Genomic DNA, 21,933 nt, shown 5'->3' on the forward strand with positions numbered 1-21,933 from the left:
TTCAAGTTTTTATGATTTGGATCCTTGAGATCAGTTACGCGAAAAGATGCGTGACCTTGTTTGATTTACTTTAAAATAAAAAAATTAATATAATATGAAATTGTAGTGATGACTAAGAAGCAATGGGAACATTAATTAATATAAAAGAAAGAAATTATAACTCTTGAATTGCAATGTTCAACTTCGTTGCCAAGAATGCAACAATAAATTTTTTTTACACATTTACTAAAATGCAACAATAAAAATCAAGCAACCCAACCCATCATTAATGAAAATTAATCAAAGCAGCAGCCCACCATTATCAGCCATGCACATCAGCATATTAATCTATATTACTCATGGTTATTACAAATGGGTTCTTAGACATGATTAAAATTAATGCCCAAAGACTGAAAAAGGTCAAATGTGTTCTGTTACTACTACAACTTTCTATGGAGGACCTATTGTAATAGTAAAGAGACAAACATTATTTGAAGGAAGCATGGTAATGTGCAAAGAGAATGAAGGTTCATCATGTCTGCTCCCTCTGATATCTCTAGGCTTTGATTTCGAGGCCTGGATTAGACCCACATCTTAAATTATTTTTCAAACATTTTGCTTATCAAAGAAAAAGAAAAAAGACAAACAATTTCCAGAATCAGAATTTGAAACCAATATATATCATTGATTTTGAAATTGAAATCAACTAAATTCAAGAAGATATTGAGAAATTCTAGTGAAAAATCAAACACATAAAATAATTTAAAAACAAGAAAAAGATCTGTGAAAATAATTACATGTAGCAAATTACCTAAATTCAACAACCCATAAGCTGGTTTGCATGAACCAATCTGAATTGATTAAAAATCAGAACCTAGTTTGCTATTTGAAGGAAAAAGGAAAGTAATTCGATGTTGCTTGCTTGGCCGGAAGCTTTGTTGTTGATGTTTAATTGTTTGCACACACATACTAGTAAATAAAGCTTTTAATTTCATTAGAAATAAATTCACGGATATCATCGGTATGGTAAATCGATGAGCATAAATATATATAACTTAGTAGAACAAAAAAAAAAGAAAAAGAGGATGGATTCAATATTATAAAACGCACTGTGCGCCTCTCGCCTAGGCTCCAAGGGAACTACAGCGCCTCAGTGCAACTAGCGCCTTGAACCAACATTGTGTTATTCAGATGATATTACAAAACATGTCTTGTTTTTGAATTCTTTTATATACCTTAAGTTATTTAAGCAAGTATTCTCATATATCTACTTTATTTCAGGAAAATTTCGTGATTGATCTCGACAATTCTCGCATCCGAAATGGACTTGACAAATGGCTTGCAGCTCAATTTCGAGAACATAAAAATCGCATGCACATGTATTTTAAATCTTTCGGAGATGATGTAGAGAGGGCTAGGAGAAAGCCTTATAGAAATGTTTGTCCTGGGGATTGGCAAGCTATATGTAAAAATTTCATGACCCCGACATTCCAGGTACATTATTCTTTTTCTATTCATATGGTAATGTTATATTTGTAAGCTTAGGTTGGTAATGACAATTCATTAAAATGAAATGCAGAATAGGAGCACTATCAATAAAGCAAACAAGGCAAAGAATCTAACAAATCACCGTGGTGGCTCAAAGCCATTTGTCACATTTCGTTATGAAATGGTTATTTCCTATGTTCTATTATTTTTTATAATTATATAAATTTACAAATGTAAAATTAATAATATTTGGTTATGATTATCTTAACTGAAATAGCGAAACATGGAGACAGAAGAAGAACCAGACATGGTGACATTTTATCACTGAACACACTGTAGGGAGGATGGGACACGGGTTTGTAAGATTATTTATTTAATTGTGGCTCACATGATTTGGACATGTGACATATTACTTGGTGGCTAAGTAAATAGATATCAATTAATTATTCTTGGTCAACTTATAATTACCTTTTTGGTAATTACTTATTGGAGAAGTGTTTTCCTTCTAATTCCTTACTTTGATGGAAAGTAGAATTATGTTACTAAAAGGAAAACTGGTCATCTCTCTGCCTTTATAAAAGTATATATACTCCATCAATTATGTACGATTATTAAAACAACACGTAAAAGGTTATTGTGTGCAAAAGACTAAGAGAGAGAAACCAGTTTCTGCCTTTGCTGTTGATCAGAGTTGCAGATTGGTTCGTGGTTAAAGGATCTGAATGTTGGATTTAATCTCAACAAGGTTTGATATGATGAATAGAGGTATGTATATCTAACTATATTTATTTATGCGTTATAAGGATGTGAAATTAATTGAAGTTCTAAGATCTAGGTTTTACGATAATTTGTGATTAAAGTCTAACACAAATTTAATTAGAGTTTACATGTGGTATCAGAGCCCGTAGTTTTAGAACTAATTATTTTCTATTATTCTTGCATAAATAATATGTGTGAGTTTAAATTAAAATTAAATAATTTAATAATTTAAATTTATATATTGGGACACTGTTTTAATAGAGATCCGCCTGCTAGATCAATTTTGTTTTTTTAATTGGTGTACCCGTTTGTGACTAAGTGACGAATCTGTTTAATGTGATCAGTTTGTCTCTTGATATTGTTTCATAAAGTAATCAATATCTCTTATTCAGATTTGTTGACTTATTATAATATGCCTCAATATCCGAACCTTATTGCTTTGTTTTTTTTTTGGTTAAAAAAACCTTATTGCTTTGTTGATGGTTATATAAACATAATGAGGATGGTGTGACAAAGCTGCAATAATTTCGTGCATATGATGACAGAAGTTGAAGTTGTATATTTAACATATATATTATATGTATTTGTTGAAAGTTTGAAAAGAATCTGGGTGATTGTATTATATATATATACACACATATCATAATGAGACAAAAAAAACAAATCAAAAGTGAATTTTTTTTTTAGCATGTGTGTACCAAGTGTCCTTGTCTCCTGTTGGGTAATGCATGTTAAGTTTACTATCACAACGTCAAAGCAAAAGAGATTGTTTTTTTTTTTTTTTTGCTATTTCGTGCATGATCGATTTACTGACATATTTGATTATTATTCCGCTGCATAAATTGAGGTTGTGAATTATAATGATGTTTTATACCTGATTAAATATATGTTTATTAATATATATTACAGTACATATATTTATGAAGTTTTTGGACACCCACTAGTAGTTTAATTAATTGACTTTGTAAATTTTATGTGTATAATGTGGTGGGTAACTTAATGTTGATTTTATCACTAGATAATTAAATATTCATATTATAGAAAGGTTGATAGCTATTAAAGTGGTCTAACCATAATGATTAATGGATATTAATATTAGTGGTAGACATAATTACAATATTTTATGAATAATGATGCTTATAATTTTTTTTGTAAAATTCATGAATATTGGGTTTATTCAATTATTAGAAATAATTCCTCAAAGGGAATTAATTTTCAAGTGATTAAATAAACATTAAGGGGTTGTATGTAATTTTTTAATTGGGTAGATATAGGATATCTAAAGGTAACTTATCTATTTAATTAATTAGTGCACCAATGAAGTTATATATAAATAAATACATTTAAGCATCATTTTTTTATATTTTGTGGTTACTATCCAAAGGAGTACCATAGTTGTACAATGTATTTATTTATTTTTATATGTGTTGTTATCTCAAAGTATTAATGTTATGAGCATTTACCTTATTATGATTATTTTATTGCAGTATCTTTTCCTGTTTCAGTGAATTCACATGCTTCATCTGTTCCAATTCTCAATGGGACTAACTTCTCAGAATGGTATGAGCAAGTTCAGTTCACGTTAGGTGTGCTAGATCTTGATTTAACATTTCATATTGAGAAACCTATTGCTATTACTGGTGAAAGTAGTGAGGAAGAAAAGTCTCTCCATAAAGTTTGGGAGAAATCGAACAGATTAAGTATTATGTTTATGCGAATGACTATTGCAAATAATATCAAAACAACTCTTCCCCAAACTGATAGTGCTAAGGAATATTTAAAAAATATTAAAGAACGTTTCCGTACTGCAGATAAGTCTCTTACAGGGAAATTAATGGCTGACCTCACTATTATGCGTTTTGATGGTACTTATAGTATGCATGAACATATTCTTGACATGACTAATCTTGTTGTGAAATTGAAAACTTTAGGGATGAATGTGGATGAGACTTTTCTCATTCAATTTATTCTCAATTCTTTTCCTACTCAGTATGGGCCATTTCAAATTCACTATAACACTATTAAGGATAAGTAGAATGTGAATGAATTGGCCAGTATGTTAGTTCAGGAGGAAGGAAGGCTTAAGCAACAAGATAATCATAATGTTCATCTCATGACTCAAGAAGCTAGAAAGAAATTTGGGAAAAGGCCTGGAAAAGGCATTAAGCGAGCAACACCCTAAATAAAGGATTCTGATCAAGCTACTCAAAAGAAGGAACGCAAGAATGATAAATGTCATTTTTGTAACAAATCTGAACACTTTCAGAAAGATTGTATGAAACGTAAAGAATGGTTTGCAAAAGAAGGGTAAGTCTTTGGCTTTTGTTTGTTTTGAATCAAACTTAATTGAAGTTCCTTCTAATATTTGGTGGGTTGATTTAGGTTCTAATGTTCATATTTCCAATACGATGCAGTGATTCCTTTCAACCCAAACCATAAATCCAAATGATGATTTCTTGTTCACAGGGAATAGGGAGAACATTCCAGTTGAAGCCATTAGGGCATTTTGTTTAGTTTTAGATAGTGGATTTCATTTAGATTTGTTTAAAACTCTTTATGTTATTTCAATTTCCCATAGTTTGATTTCTTTGTCCAAACTTGATGTTGATGGTTTTTCATTTAAATTTGGTAATGGATGTTTCAGTTTGTTCAAAAAATCCCAATTTGTTGGTTCTGGTATTCTTGTTGATGGTTTATACAAGATAAAGCTTGATGATTTATTTTCTGAAACACTTTTGACCTTGAATCATAATGATGGAATTAAACGTAGCTTAATTAATGAAAATTCATCTTTCTTGTGGCATAAAAGATTGGGTCATATATCCAATGAAAGGTTAAAAAGATTAGTAAAAGATGGAATTCTTTGGAATCTAGATTTTACTGATTTTATTGTGTGTGTAGATTATATTAAAGGTAAACAAACCAAACACACAAAGAATGGAGCGACAAGAAGTATAGAGCCTCTTGAAATTATTCATACAGACATTTGTGGACCTTTTGATGTTCTATCTTTTGGTGGAGAAAAATATTTTATCACATTTATAGATGATTTTTCATGTTATGGATATATCTATTTGTTGCATGAAAAATCTCAAGCAGTGAATACTCTTGAAGTATACATAAATGAGGTTGAAAGACAACTAGATAAAAGAGTAAAAATAGTAAGATCAGATAGAGGTGGTGAATATTATGGAAAGTATGATGAAACGGGTCAATGCCCTGGACCGCTTGCTAAATTCCTTAAAAAGCGTGGCATTTGTGTTCAATACACTATGCCAGGTACGCTACAGCAGAATGGTGTAGCTGAAAGGTGTAATCGTACTCTTATGAAAATGGTTAGGAGTATGTTAAGTAATTCCTCGTTACCCATATCATTGTGGATGTATGCTCTTAGAACTGCTATGTATATATTAAACAGGGTTCCTAGTAAGGCAGTTTCAAAAACTCCATTTAAATTGTGGACGAGATGGAAACTTAGTTTAAGGCACCTGCATGTTTGGGGTTACCCAGCGGAAGTTTGGATTTATAATCCACATGAAAAGAAATTGGATTTTAGAACAGTTAGTGGGTACTTTATTAGTTACCCAGAAAAATCTAAAGGGTATAGGTTTTCCTGTCCTACACATAGTACAAGAATTGCTGAAACCGGTAATGCCAGATTCATTGAGGATGGTGAAATCAGTGGGAGTGATAAAAATGAGAATATGATCATTCAAGAAATTAGGGTACAAATCCCTTTACCCACAACTTCTAAAGAAATAATTGTTTCTCCAGTTGTTGAATTGTATAACAACGAAGAACAATTAAATGATCAACAACTCTATAATGAAACTATCACCAATGAAGTTATAGAAGAACCACAAGGAATAACATTAAGACGGTTTCAAAGAGAAACGAGACCTGCTATTTCGGATGATTATGTGGTATATCTACATGAATCTGATTTTGATATAGGGATATGTAAGGATCTGGTTACATATTCACAAGCCATTAATAGTAATAATTCTACTAATTGGATTAATGCCATGAACGAGGAATTGAAGTCAATGGAACAAAATAAAATTTAGGAACTCGTTGAATTGCCTGAAGAATTTAAACAAGTCGGGTGTAAATGGGTCTTTAAGACTAAACGCGACTCTAATGGCAATATTGAACGATATAAAGCTAGATTTGTAGTCAAGGGCTTCACTCAGATAGGAGGCATTGATTATAAAGAAACCTTCTTTCCTGTATCTAAGAAGGATTCCTTTAGAATTATCATAGCGCTTGTAGCTCATTATGATTTAGAGTTACATCAAATGGATGTGAAAACAGCTTTTCTAAATGAGAATTTAGAGGAAGAAGTCTATATGGATCAACCTGAAGGCTTCAGATTAGAGGGTAAAGAACGCATGGTCTATAAACTTAAGAAGTCAATATATGGACTTAAACAAGCTTCCCGACAATGTTATATTAAGTTTAATGATACTATTACTTCTTTTGGTTTTAAAGAAAATACTGTTGATCAGTGTATATTCCAGAAGATTAGTGGGAGCAAATTTATATTTCTGATTGTATATGTTGATGATATTTTGCTTGCTAATAGTGATCTTGGTTTATTGCATGAAATTAAAAATTCTCTCTCTAAGAATTTTGACATAAAAGATATGGGTGAGGCATCCTACGTGATAGGAATAGAAATATTCCGTGATAGGTCACGTGGATTGTTAGGATTGTCTTAGAAAACATATATTGAGAGAATTCTAGAGAGATTTGGTATGGAACATTGTTCCGCTAGTATTGTTCCAATACAGAAAGGGGATAAATTTAGTTTGATGCAATGCCCAAAGAATGAATTAGAACGAAAAGAAATGCAAAATATTCCTTATGCATCTATTGTGGGAAGTTTTATATATGCACAGGTTTGCACTCGTCTAAATATTGGTTTTGCAGTTGGAATGCTAGGCAGATACCAAAGCAATTCAGGAATGCATCACTGGAAAGCTGCAAAGAAAGTTATGAGATACTTACAAGGAACAAAGAATTATATGCTCACATTTAGAAAGACTGGTGAGTTAGAGGTTATTGGTTACTCAAACTCAAATTTTGCTGGATGTGTGGATAGTAGAAGATCCATTTTTAGTTATTTGTTCCTTTTAGCTGGAGGGGCAATATCATGGAAAAGCGCAAAACAGTCTATTATTGCTTCATCAACTATGGAGGCTGAATTTGTAGCATGCTTTGAGGCTACAAATATAGTTTGTGGTTGCGGAACTTTATTTCGGGATTTGGTGTTATGGATTCAATTTCCAGACCGCTGAAAATTTATTGTGATAACACCGCAGCTGTTTTCTTTACTAAAAACGATAAGTATTCCAATAGCGTTAAGCATATGGAGCTGAAATATCTTACCGTTAAAGAAGAAGTTCAGAAACAATGAGTGTCTTTTGAAAATATAAGCACACAGCTTATGGTTGCAGATCCATTGACAAAAGGATTACCACCCAAGACATTCATAAGGCATGTTGAAAGAATGGGTATTGAATGTAATCAAAGTTAATTATTATTTTTGTTGTGGATTGCTTAACAATGCTTATATATATTTGTCATTTTGAGCTCATTAAAATCTGTTTCTGATATTTCCTGTTAATTTATGTATGTACATGCTTGTATTACTTTAAATGATGAAAACAAGAATAGTCTTAGAAAAGACATTATTGCTAGACCTTTATTGATGCTTCTCACTTATAGACTATGTTAAATGGGTTGCTAGTGTTGTGGTACATGGAAGGGACTATGTCGTTTAGTGACATACAACCGCTATGACTCACATTGGTAGTTTGTTTACCATGGTATTTATGATGACCATATTAATATCTTAATTTGATTTATTGTGCATACTAATGACTATTTTACTAAACCACTACAGAAGTTATCATATGTGCCAAGTGGGAGAATGTAAGATTATTTATTTAATTGTGGCCCACATGATTTAGACATGTGACATATTACTTGGTGACTAAGTAAATAGATATTAATTAATTATTCTTGGTCAACTTATAATTACCTTTTTTGGTAATTACTTATTGGAGAAATGTTTTCTTTCTAATTCCTCACTTTGATGGAAAGTAGAATTATGTTACTAAAAGGAAAATTGGTCCTCTTTCTGCCTTTATAAAAGTGCATATACTCCATCAATTATGTACGATTATTGAAACAACATGTAAAAGGTTATTGTGTGCAAAAGGCCAAGAGAGAGAAACTAGTTTCCGTCTTTGCTGTTGATCAGAGTTGCAGATTGGTTCGTAGTTAAAGGATCTGGATGTTGGATTTAATCTCAACAAGGTTTGATATCATGAATAGAGGTATGTATATCTAACTATATTTATTTATGCGTTATATGGATGTGAAATTAATTGAAGTTCTAAGATCTAGGGTTTTATGATAATTTGTGATTAAAGCCTAACACAAATTTAATTAGAGTTTACAGGGTTACCCAACATTGTCAGGGTCTCTATGTATGTATACGCATAACTGGTAAATTTTAGTTTATTATTTTGTATTTATTAATTACTTACGTACCAATTTGTATAGATATGCAGGATAAAATGATTCAAAAGGTCAATCAACAAGAAAATTCAGATAGTGTATCCAATTCCTTTACACAGTTGACCCGTAACGAGATTTACTTTCAAATAGTTGGTTCAACCTTGTCATATGTTCGTGGGCTTGGTCATGGGGAAATGTCCACTGTCTCTTTACGGGGAAGTCGTGAAGATGTTGTTGATGCTAGGCGTAGTGCCGATGAAGTAAATCGAAGGGCTGATGAGGCAAATCAAAGGGCTGAGGAGGCAAATCAAAGGGCTGAAGAGGCAACACAAAGGGCTGAAGAGGCAAATCGAAGGGCTGAGGCAACAGAACAGCGATTGGGGGATCAAATCAACTTGTCCAAAGTAACAGAAGAGAGAATGGGGGACCAAATAAGCTCTTTGCAGGCTCAACTCACATCTTTAACAGCATTGGTGCAACAAGCTCTAGGGGACTCATCAACTAGGGAGGCTTATCATCTTGCTTAGTAAGTTAAATTAAAAACTTTACTGCAAACACTGAATTTGATATTTGCTAGAATGCATTTTTTTTTTTTTTTTTTTTGTGTTATTAGAAGGATAATAGTTTTGTTTACTGGTTGAGGTATTGGGAAAATTGTGCATGTGATTCTTTGGTGGTGATTGATTATGCTTGGATGGTTGTTTTCTTGTTTTAGTGTTAGTTTGGTAGACTCTATTCAGGCAAGGAACCCATATGCTGCACTTATCTTGAATCAGATCCCAGAATAAACAACACTTAGCAGCCCAGTCATTGTATCTCTCTAAGTTCTAATTTTAGTTTTGTCTCTTTCAAAATACTTGAATGAAATATACTGTTGAAATTAATTAGTTAACAATAAGGTACTTTTCTATAGTTGATTGCCATAGAAGTGAAATGCTTTTCCATTAATTAGGTGGCAAAATCACCATTTGCTTCAAGCATTCCATTAAAGAGAATTCTAATTAAATAATATGTAGCATGATTGTATCTAGAGTACTTTCCTAAATTTTAGGTCATTATACTTATTTCTTGAGCATAAATATTAAATACTAAACTACAAGCATTGATGTTCTTTTGTGTCCATTAACTGTAATGTGTGGTGTTTGTGATCTTGTTACATATATAGTCCTAGTAATACGCATGGAAATCCTTGAGCCTATTGACCGCTCATGCATTGTTTTAGAATTAGAGTCCGACTTTACCTACCTCTTTTTTTTTGGGTAAGTGATTTGAATAATTGAATGTAAACCACAATTCCTTTTATTTATATTTGGTAAGCATAATTAATTTACATTTCCTTATCATTTTTCTTATGAAATTAGGGTTAACTGTCAATATATATATATATATATATATATATACAAATTATCTTTCATAAGTTTCGCTAACATCCTTGAGAGTTGCAACTTCAGATGGGAACTTGAGAACATTTTCTAATAGCGAAGCATAAACTTCGACAGTTTCTTGAACCATTAAGTTTTTAGAAGAATATTTTCCAAGCAATGCAACATTGTGAGCTAGAGGTGATAATCTTCCCTTTGATACCACTTGCAATACAAGATTTGTTAGAGCCTTGATATTCTCCCTTGGGAAAAGATAGCCATTCACCTTGTCAACGACCTAAATGTTATATCCATAAGAATAATAAATGAGTTACAACCAGGAAGTTTTAAGACATTTTCATTATTATAATTGGACATGTCATAACCTTCCAGAAAGATTAGAGACCCATATTTTTTAAGAGTTGCTGCACATGAGATCTCTTAAGGCCAAATATTGAACCTTCCAGAAAGCCTTAGACACATGATTTAGAGAAGGTTCACTCAAAGTGCAATCAGAAATTCTAAGTAAAGTAGAATCTGCAGATAATTTTTGTTATGTCTCCAAAATAGATGACTGGTAGAAGGTTCACTTAAAATAAAATATTAGATTCTACTGAAAATTGAGGCATGATAGTATCTCTTTCTTAAAGTCTCCTAAGCCTAATAATGTTGGCCATTAAGAAACTTGTCCACAAATTCAGCATACTTTTGAACTGATAATTTGATTTAGACCACTGGGGGGAAAAATGACATGGCTGAATGAGAAATGAATGTATTTAGAAAAAGTTATAGCACCAATTAGAGAAGACCAAAGAGAACCACTAACAAAAATATGAATAAGACAAATCTGTTTTGCAATTTGAAAGAAGATATAGTCTACATAGAGGGGCCATTACTTGGTGCAATGGCAAAAGTTCTAGGTGACAAACGTAGGTGTACAGATTCAAAATTGAGAACAGCTACTTTGAATTGTTTGTTGTATATTATTGTTTTTACAACTTTTGGTTGAATTTTACAAAAATCCCCAGTGCCAATGTTGTTGACAGTTCTAAAAGAATTGAAAAAGAAAGCTAAACTTGAAAGAAAAGGACAGAAATTTCTAATTGAATAATGATGGGGGTTACATGAGAAGTCTGATTTGTTTAACATCAGTCTTTTAAGAGTATCATGGATTAGTCAAGTTTATTTTAGTTAGTTATGGAAGGAGCATGCATGAGACTTTGCTTGTGCTGTCCTTTCAATGTAATACAATGAACTGAACTATAGCAAAAGGCATTGTTTTACGATTGGTTCTTTAATACAACTGATCTTCTTCTTCTTTTTATTTTTTATTTTTTTTTTGTCTTGATGTATTACTAAATAGTTGGTTCATAAACTTTGATGCTCTTTCTTAGTTTAGTAGTCCTTTTTTTAAAAAAGTAAAAAATTTAATTCACTTCCAAGCTCACTTTGCCTTTAGAAAGACTTGAATACTTTACAGTGAACTGTATTTTTGAATTGTGTCAAGTCGCTAGTAGTAATTATAAATAAATTAGATTTTTAAATTTTGTTAGGTCAATAGTAGTAATTACAAAGAAATTAGTGAGGCATTGGACCAATTTCTGTAGTAGGTGTAGTGGACCAGCTCCTTAGTGGGTTCTGTCATGCTAGGTACATATTTCAACCTTACATTCATTAATCTCCTCCCAAAAATATAGAAATATTTCTCAATTTGCAATGGAGCACATGTAGAGAGCTAATTTTCAGCTAGCTAATTAAGGAATCATGTGTGCTCACATGAAATTAGAGAAATATCACAACCTTCATCATTACACCATTAGCATGTGTGTATATTTATATTGACTCTGTGTGTGAGAAAGAGAGATGGTGTTGATGGTGATGGAGAAGAAGATGAAGCCAAAATAGGTGCCCATTTTCTAAATTAAAGAGTAAAGTTAGGTGTAAAAAGAGGAAGAAGATAATCGAACCCACAAACACCTACTGTAAGTCCATCAATAGTTGAAGACCAAACATGTTAATGTATTTGTAATCATTCCAAACATGTTGGCTTTTGTATTAATGTGAATTGTTTAAGATATTTTTTTGTGCTCTTTAATAATTATTTGTTATCTTGTGGTTTGTTATTTGGTTTGTATTTTTGCATTCTTAGTGTGTAAAAAAGGCCTTGAAAGAAGACTTTGTAGAAACTTAAATTTGTTGTAGTGTTTTGAACTAATCATAATTTTTTTATATTTTTTAACATATTGCATGTGGTTGGGATTATCTTTTTGACTTTTTGTTGCAGGTCCATTAACTATATTTTTTGTTTCATATGGGCTCAGGATAAACTCACTTTTGTACTTTTGGTTCTTACATGGGATTGGATTTATGGATCTCCCATCTTCCCATTGTTGGCAGATTGTAGGTAGCTGGGCTTATTAGCTTTTTGACATCTTTTTGTTGTAGACCCAGTGACTATTTTTTTGTTTCATTGGGCTCAAAACAAACTCACTTTTGTACTTTTGGTTCTTACAAGGGATTGTATTTATCGATCTCCCATCTCCCCATTGTTGGCAGGTTACATGTAGAGGTATTAGTTTTTGTTATTGTCCCATTGATTATGTTTTTTGTTTCATATGGGCTTAGGAAAAATTCACTTTTGGATCTCCCAATATTGTTGGATATAGGTTTAATCATTCTCTATGTATATGAATTTCGTCTTGATCCCATATTTAGAATATGTATGGATGATTGGATATATGAAATAGTATTTTACCTTTTCATTTGTAAAATATTAGATTGTATATTTTGTAATTGATAATTTGTTTAATTGACATGTTTGGTAGTAGTAAAAAAAAAAAAAGATGTCTTATAAATTAGTTTATTGTGAGGAAGAAAAACATTATAGAAAACAAAAAAAAAATAAAAACCAAATTATGATTTTTAATGCATTTATTCACAAATTTTAAAAAATTGGTAATTAAAAATATTTGTTGTTAAATATCAACACTTGTGACAAAGGTAGTTTTGTTACAAATTGCACTACATGAGGTGACAAATATATTTTTGTTGCAAATTGCATTATATTAGGAAACAAATATATTTTTGTTGCAATTGTTTTATCTTTTAGTGACAAATTCAATTTTGTTGCAAATAGATATATTTTCAGAAACAATCTAGTTTTGTTGCAAATAGATATATTTTTAGAAACAACCTAGTTTTGTTGCAAATTATTGTATATTTAGCAACAAAATTTCTTGGATTGGTGTTGTATTAAGCAACAAATTTGTGGAGAAATAAGGACAAATTGTTTGTTGCCAATTGTCATCTCTTTAGGGATAAGTAAATTTCTTGTTGCAAAAAGATTAACTTTTTAGCAACAAAAGTCCTTTAGCAACAAAAGTTCTTGGAATGGAATTGTATTAAGCAACAAATTTTTGGAGAAATGGAGACAAATTATTTGTTGCTAATCATCGTATCTTTCGTGACAAGTAAATTTCTCGTTGCAAAAGATTAACTTTTTTGCAACAAAAGTTTTTGTTGCATAAAACCTTTTGTGACGGGCTTATAGGGACAACCTCGCCACAAAATTTTTTTGTTGCAAAAAGTTTTTTACAACAAATTGTTCGTATTTAGCAATAAAAAGTTGTGTCCCTAATACCAATATTTGTTGTAACGCATGTTGGAAATCATATTCCGCACATGAGAACGAATTGGTGCACCACCACACCCCATTGACCAATGTACATAGGGGCTCACAGCCCTTGGGCACCAAGCCCCCTTTTTAAAACTTAGGTAGCATCTATCCATCAAATAAATCATGAATATCGTGCTACACACCCATGCACTCATGTACTTAATGAATACCATAATGAACCTATAGCCAAAGTGGCACACACGCCATGATCTATGCATGATGAAAATAAACTCAATATTTCACAATGCTAGAATAATGTCTAATTACTCAAGTAGACATTTAATCAAGTCCTCCAAGTGTATATAACCACATATGCACCCAAATATCCCTATAGTCACAATTTCCACATAGAGTATGTCTAGGCAAATATATGACAACCAAATACTCAATTTCCCTCCCTTCCTATCATGCTCAACATCTTTAAAACTCAATACAAGTCCAAGACAATATAAAGATCACATCTCTAATCATTTAACATTGCATATATCACATATATGATCAAATAACAATGGCTCACATATACATTTAGCGAATAAGCATGCTTTACACCTCCCCACATCCATAAGACTCAAAGAAAGTGTAAATTACTAGCATAAGATACCCTTATCTCAATTTGATGTGAAAACCTCAACTAATGCCAAAACGAAAACTCTCCAAATGGGACGAAACTTCGGGGTTACATTGGGGACAACGAGGAGAACAACTAATCCTCTTGCGGTACCTTCCAAATCCAAACCCGAGCTCAAACAAAAAACTAAAGAATGGTCCAAACGGAAAACTAATCGGATGCTAGGCAAAGCCTTACCAATGCCAACACAAAGCGCTTATACGGCAAAGGCCGAATCACAAAGGAAGGCAGGGATGGAGCTAGGATTTCAAGTCAGGGGGGACACCGTGTAAATATATATATATATATATATATATATATATATATATATATATAAACATAACATATATAAAATACAAAAGAAGAAGAATAAAATTATTCAAATATGCATGTTAAAAAGAAGAATTTTAAGAACTAGAAATAGAAAAAGGAAAGAAAAATGAGAGAATTTTACAAGGAAAAAGTTAAGAGTTTCAATTGATGAATGAAAATTCAACCTTTTTTTTAAGAAAATTTATAGAATTTGAAGAGTAAAAGAGAAAATAAAGAGAGAATTTTAGAAACCACAAAATTTAGGGGGGGCACTGCATAGAATTTTTCATATATGTAGAAAAAATATAAAAAAAATATTACATATATTATAGAGGACGGGACCAGGCTGCCCCCCCTTCATTGGCTTCATCCCTGAAAGAAAGTGATCAAAAGCTAGAAGAAGAAGAAGATCTAAGAATAGAAAAGAGGAGAAATGGAGGAGAGAGGATCCGGCCAAAAGGGAGAGAAAAATTGATTTCTCTTTCTCCTCTCACCTTTATACTTTTCAAAAATATCCCACGAGTGGCCCCACACTATCCTGAAAAGCAAAAGTCATCAAAACACGCTCAAACGGATAAAAACCGTTCAAGTAAAAATACCAGTGTCTAAAATAATATACAACAAAAGAAACGGCATCGAAAAATAATCCAGAGCCAAAAAATCCATCCTGGACCCACACGGTGACCTCCCGGGTCAAAAATCTGAAAATGGGGAAAAATGTCCGCAATGCATTTCTAAGAATCCAGGACTCGAAGAAAGGCTCAAAAGAATCCTGAGAATCCCATACATGTATCCCAATGTCACAAAAAAAAGGAAAAAAAATCAAAAAAAGGAACCCGTTTTTACAACCTACCCTCCTTAAAGAGATTTCGTCCCTAAAATCAAGGCACATCCCAAGGAGAACCAACCTAGGACACAATCACAAGTCATCATCCCTAGGACACATTATCAAGCCTCAAGATATAACACCCTACATCGTGAAACCACATGAAGGAAGAAGAACAAGACCGAACATCTAATCTTTAACGTATCTTCAAATGGATCAACACGTCGAATCAAAGCACCTGGCTAACGACAACATGGTAACATGACTAGTGGCTAGAACCCGCCGACATTGTACTCGAATGTATGAAAGCATTGATAGTGACTAGTACCCGCCCACAACATACTTGTCAGTAAGGTAGCATTACCGGTAACTAGCACCCACCCACAACACACAACTTGATACGGTATCATTGATAGTATATAGGATTAGCTCATGACATATCCCCCCACTAAGTCTACCCGTGAAATTCCTCGATACAAATGGCATCAACGTCGCAAATAATCATTACCAAAAGTACTGTAGTAACCTGACATTCTATGAGGGTTGGGGCATAGTTTAGAGACGTCTGACCAGACCATCTTAGCCAATCCAAAAACTCTGACAACAATGTCCTAGGTACCGTCATACTTAAGGCCTCAAGTCAGCAATGCAAACCAAAATCCACAAACTCTCATGTTATAAAACCCCACCACGTATAATTTACCAAATCCTAACCTAAGTCTAACTAAAATAAATAATAATAATAATAATAAATCCCACCACGTATAATTTACCAAATCAATATCCACTTAATATACATACATACATATATATATATATATATATATATATATATATATATATATTAACATACACACACACATACACATATATATTTATATATACACCTTCACATGGGTCATAATTCTATATGACTTATCTATTCCTTCTCCAATTAGCCCAAACCCATTCTTTTGGGTCAAATAACTCCAAGCCTAAACCATGATTAATTAAAATAAAATAAACTAATTAATTAATAAGCAAATTGCACATAAGCAAATAATGACAAGTAATGCACATTAAATAATTTAAAATAATCTAATTAACCAAATTAATCAAATAGTCACTTAATCATTTAATAACAATTAGCAAAATAAAATAATTAAAAAAGAAATTAAAATAATAAATTAAATTCTCTAAAAATTAGGTGTATTACAGCTGTATCCCAATCTGAAATCAATTCATTTCTTTCAAACTTGCCTCCGTACGTTGTTGAAAGTATCAGGCTTTTTTCGATTTTGACCTTTGTTGTTAGGGCAGTTAACCATATAGTGACCTATTTTGCCACAACTATAGTAAGTCTGGTTCTGAGACTGTGCTTACTTTTTGAATCTGAATTTTTTGAACTTTTTGGCTAGGTAAACCACTTTATCTTCTTCTAGATCATCTTTATCAGATTTATGTTCACCTTCTTCAACAACTTCTTTAGTCTTAAGAGTTGCTTCTCTTCTTTGTTGAGTGAGAACTCCAATTCTCATTTCACAAGCTGTGAGAGAAGCTTGTAGGTCATTAATTTTTATATGTGACATGTCTTTATCTTCAAAAATGGCGACCTTTGCATTGAACCCTGGAGTTAAGGACCTAAGGATCTTCTTGCACACATCAAAGTCTTTTACATCTTCACCAATAGCCTTTATATTGTTGACAAATTCATTGATCCTGAACAAATTCAAATACAGCTTCCCCTTTTTTCCATCTTGTAGCTTCATATTGAACTTTCAAAAGTTAAATCTTGTTTTCCTTGATCACATTGTTTCATTCATGAGCAACCTTTAAAGAGTCCCACATTTCCTTAGCTGTTTTGTAGTTCTTGATTCTAGTGAACTGTTACTGCTTAAGAGCACAAAATAGAACGTACATTTCTCTTCTATCATTTTCTAAGGTTGTCTTATCATCAGCTGAGGGATTATTTGGATTGAGAACCATAATTCTAGCTATTTTAGTATGCCATACATCATAAGATTGAGACATCAAGATGGCCTCTATTATGGTTTTCTAAGAATCATAGTTTGATTCATTAAACCCTAGTGTTTTGTTTGTAACTTGCCTTTCATCCATTTCTTCAAGATCTTTTCTGCAGGTTGATTAAAACCTTTGAACAACAGATCAAAGCTATGATACCAATTAATGAACAAAAAAGGGGGTGAACTGGTTCTTTTACAAAACTTCTCACAATACTGAGTTAATTTTATGATTTCACAAGTACTTATGAAACCTGTTTGATATAGTGTATGCAAGCCATAATCACAACCATAGTGGCAAAAGATGTTTATAAGGAAAACCCCTCTCAATAGGGATCAAAAACCTTAGTTCTTGGCATCTGCCAGTGCAAATCCACTAGTTGTAATGCATGAAGAAATGCACTTAACTGTCTCACTCTCTGCACACACCTTAGCTCACATACATATGCTCACAAGCACTCCCCTTGTACTAAGTAACTCTGCTTAAACCCTATAAGCTCTCATAGCTTACCACATACAATATAAGAGATGTATAACAACAATAATTAAGCTATTACAAATTATCAGAGTGAATAAATAGTTTAAAGTATCAAACATCAGCAACACGACTTCATTCTGCAAGTTTTGTGATCTGAGGGGTAAAATTGGAAATTCGTATCAACATAGACGAGAATTTGGTTTCCTCAACCTTATATCTTTAACATACACATACTTAGATGATGATCGTAATGATAATAGCAAGGTATAACATAATTATAACTCAATAAGGCCTAATTCTGCAGAAAACCCTAATGGCGAAGGTTTGAGATGTCAAAACCACAAATAACCATTTCTCAGTGCAAAAATCAAATTGAACAACCTTGATTCAACTATATAAACTTGCTCAGATGATAGGAGTGCAACTTATAGCAAGATATCAAATATATAAGCTCATATCAGAAGGCTTAAACTAGAAAACAACAAGTAAACATAGGTCTTTTGAGACATCAAAAGCTACTGCATCAATAAAACAGATACAAAAATGGTTTATGTAGATGTATAATAGTGAAACAAATTTGCCTCAACCCCTAGGAACCTCATAAATGGTCTCAAGCTTGAATTGACCCTCTGAACAAGCATTTTGCACCAGCAAACCAACAACACACAGCCGTGTACATCATCTTCAAATATTCACACACACTATATAGATCTCTGAGATGAATTAGCTCACAAATTTGTTCTCAAATATTAGGAAATGGTCATTGTTCTTAGTGTCTCGTGTGTATGTCACAATGTAGATTATTAGGGTGCTCACAAAAGGCTTAGAGGCTCAATTGCTATAACAGAATATATATAGGATACATAGAGTTGAAATCCTACCCTAAAAAGTAAATACACATAGCACTGCCAACTAATCATTTGTGAAAGGACCACAATGCCCTTGCCACCTTTGCAATTTTTGTCCTTTAGTGCACCGACAAATGACAATTAATATATATATACATGTATCGGCTATATAAATCAAACTTGATGCCTAAGAAATGCATATCAGACCTCATTCTCTAACTCTAAGACCACTGGACATGTGTCAAGCAATTGTTCTTCATATACAATTGACCAAAATACCCTTCTGTAGGGCAATTGTCAATATATAGAGAAATGAATACTACAACTTGTGTATACACAATCAATTTATAATTATGTGCTGTAAAATGCAATGCAGCATTGTAGATAGATATAAAATGTACATGCACTCCCGTAAAAAGACTGAAATGCCCCTAAATTGCCCTATGATCCAGAATACATATAGTGCACCAGAAAATGGCTAATGTAGCCCTGTAATATGATCTGTGTTACAATGTACCTTCCATACTCAACATCAATTGAGCTCTTACTCATGGTAAATGACTATACTACCCTTGATCAATTCTAAAGTGCCCCGAGCACACCAGAATTCGTAAATTGTGATAGTAATGAACTTGTAATCAATATTTTGACATTTAAAGGGGCAAAACCTATATAAAGGCTGTGACCAAAAAAATCTCTCTCAAAGGCTCATTTCAATAAATTAATTTCCAAAAAGCCATGGAAATTTAGGAGTAAAAAACAGATTATATAAATGTTAGGAAGACCTAAAAATAATTGGAAACCAAAACAAATTAGTGCAAAAAATATCTCCCCAAAAATTGATCAAAAAGAAAACCAAGTTGGACTATAATTGCAATTTTTATATTGGTTCTAGGAGAATGCAACTGGTTCCGTTTAGGCACAATCGGTTCATGAGACTAGTGTTAAATTTAGCAACGTGAATTTAAAAATTGACCAGTGTAATCGGTTCTACTTTAAACGTGACTGGTACTACTACGCCTGTGACATTTTATTCATAAACACAATTTGGGAAACAAAAACTGCAGCCGTTTGCGTTAAAGTGCGACCAATTCGGGTGTGATAGTGCACTTTGTAAAATAAAACGTGAAAATTTCTTAAGTGCCTAACACCAAAACTCACCAAAGATTAAAAAATATAAATAAACTATCCTTACTAACATAACTTCTCTAACATGATGTTCTCTTACAAATCAAAGTTGAAAGCATAGTGGGTGTTGTTCTGTGATAAGCGTTGAAAAACACGTATTTAAACCCCTTAATCTTGAATATTTTAGGACCTTATTCTATCTTATTTTTTCATTTTAGTCTAATTTCATGTTATTCTCCTTTTCAGGCACTTATCCCCAAAATAAGTCAAATCAGCTGAATTAGAGCATTGAAAGAAGCAATCTAAAGTCTAGTGGAAGAAAGGAGCAAAGTGGTGAAAAATTCCTCTTCGATCGATCGAACCAAGCTATGATCGATCACATTGTGATCGTTCTAACCCTACCATGATGGATCAAACTATTTGTCCTTATCCTCAGGAAAATTTCCTATTCGATCGATCCAACATTTTATTCAATCGATCGAACCTTTTTGATCTTATCCTCAACAACTATTTTTGTCTTTTTTTCCAAAAATATTTCAGCCTTTGTCCTTATCCAAATAATTGTACCACCATACTTTAATTGCTCAGAGCAACAGTATGATTGATCAAACTGCCTCAAATTACGCGCAAAAAAAAATTTCAAGCCGAGTTAAAAGTGTGCTCGTGGTGCAATCATTTGGAGGCCCTAGTGCAAGAGGTCTGACCATTGGGTGTGACATTTAAGCTACTTATATAAGGAATTTGGCTATTTTTAGTAAGGGGTGGTGAGTGAGAGAGAGAATTGGCTAGAGATTAAAGAGAGAACATACATTTTGGGAAAGGTCTTCCACTTTTCTAAGGTTTCTACTAAGAACACCAAGGAAGGAGGATGAATTCAACCATGAAGAGAGCCCTTGAGGGTTGGATGGTAGCATCAATGAGTGGCTAAACTATTCTCTTGGGGCTAGAGATAGCCCTAAGCATGCCTCCTAGACTTTGATGCTTTGTAATTAGTGGGGATTTGTGTTATAATTCTTGTATTGACCTCATATTTATATAAATCTTACTTTTATATGATTTGTGTAGTTTAATACTTCCAATTGATCCTTTACTTCTATTCGTATGTCTATGTATGTTAAAATGAATGGTCATCTGCTTATTTCTAGATTTTGTGACATTGATGCATGTCTATGTGTGTTGATATTATAAATCTAGTGATGGTCAAGGCAGAGTGCTTAATTGATTACTCTTGTGGTATATTTGATGGTTCATACTTATTTCTTGATGGATTGTGCCACCTCCTTAGTTTAATTAGTTTAATTTTCATGTCATTAGTATAGTTGTAGTATAATTACTTTAATTTCCTAGATAGGTGGACAATCCATTCATGTTGTTTGATGATCCATGCTTATGAGTACAAGTAGTATATTTCTCTAAATTATTGAATGTGCATTAATTGTGGGCTTATGGAAGGATTAATGGCTTAATTTGATATGTTGTGCTATTCACTAGATTTATTAGACAATGTATGCTTTTTGGCCATCCATGTTTAATATTTCAATTAATGGCACACACTTTCTTTTACAACATTTAATCCCCCTAATATATCAAATATTGAATGTCTAGGAAGAAAAGACTTAGTGGTAAACTCTATATCCCAAGAATCCTCTCTCATTTTCTACACCTTATTTGTTTAGTTGTTTTGCATTGCATTATTTTAGCTTAAATTGTAGTATAACCAACAAACCACTCTTTTAATCATTCGACTTACTAATCCAACATTGATTTCAAAGTACCTTGCTTTTCCTGTGGGACGATCCATTCTCATTCATACTACATAGTATAGGTGTTAAGCAGTTTATAAATTTAACGTATGGTGCCCACTTGACACTAATTTTCAAACTTAAAAGTGTTGTGCATTATTTTGTGCACACGTTCGGGGAGACACCATAGTTTTTGGCGCC

The 21,933-nt window shown here is 32.5% G+C and overlaps 1 long non-coding RNA gene and 1 pseudogene across 2 annotated transcripts; both read left to right on the top strand.

The window, feature by feature from the left end:
- Positions 1-468: 468 nt before the first annotated feature.
- On the top strand, positions 469-574 carry LOC132287594 (small nucleolar RNA snoR100; annotated as a pseudogene).
- Positions 575-1,260: 686 nt separating this feature from the next.
- Positions 1,261-12,886, top strand: LOC132282475 (uncharacterized). 2 transcript variants are annotated; one of them, XR_009471774.1, is made up of 4 exons: positions 1,261-1,473; positions 1,559-3,786; positions 7,159-9,280; positions 12,400-12,886. It is a non-coding gene; the product is annotated as an uncharacterized LOC132282475 (long non-coding RNA). The 2 variants fall into 2 exon arrangements; XR_009471775.1 differs by having other exon boundaries at positions 12,437-12,886.
- The last annotated feature ends 9,047 nt before the right edge of the window (positions 12,887-21,933 follow it).

Source organism: Cornus florida, unplaced genomic scaffold, assembly GCF_030987335.1.
Source record: "Cornus florida cultivar Cherokee Brave unplaced genomic scaffold, ASM3098733v1 CherokeeBrave_3.0.0_Hap2_Chr11, whole genome shotgun sequence".
In the NCBI taxonomy this organism is placed as follows: Eukaryota; Viridiplantae; Streptophyta; class Magnoliopsida; order Cornales; family Cornaceae; genus Cornus; species Cornus florida.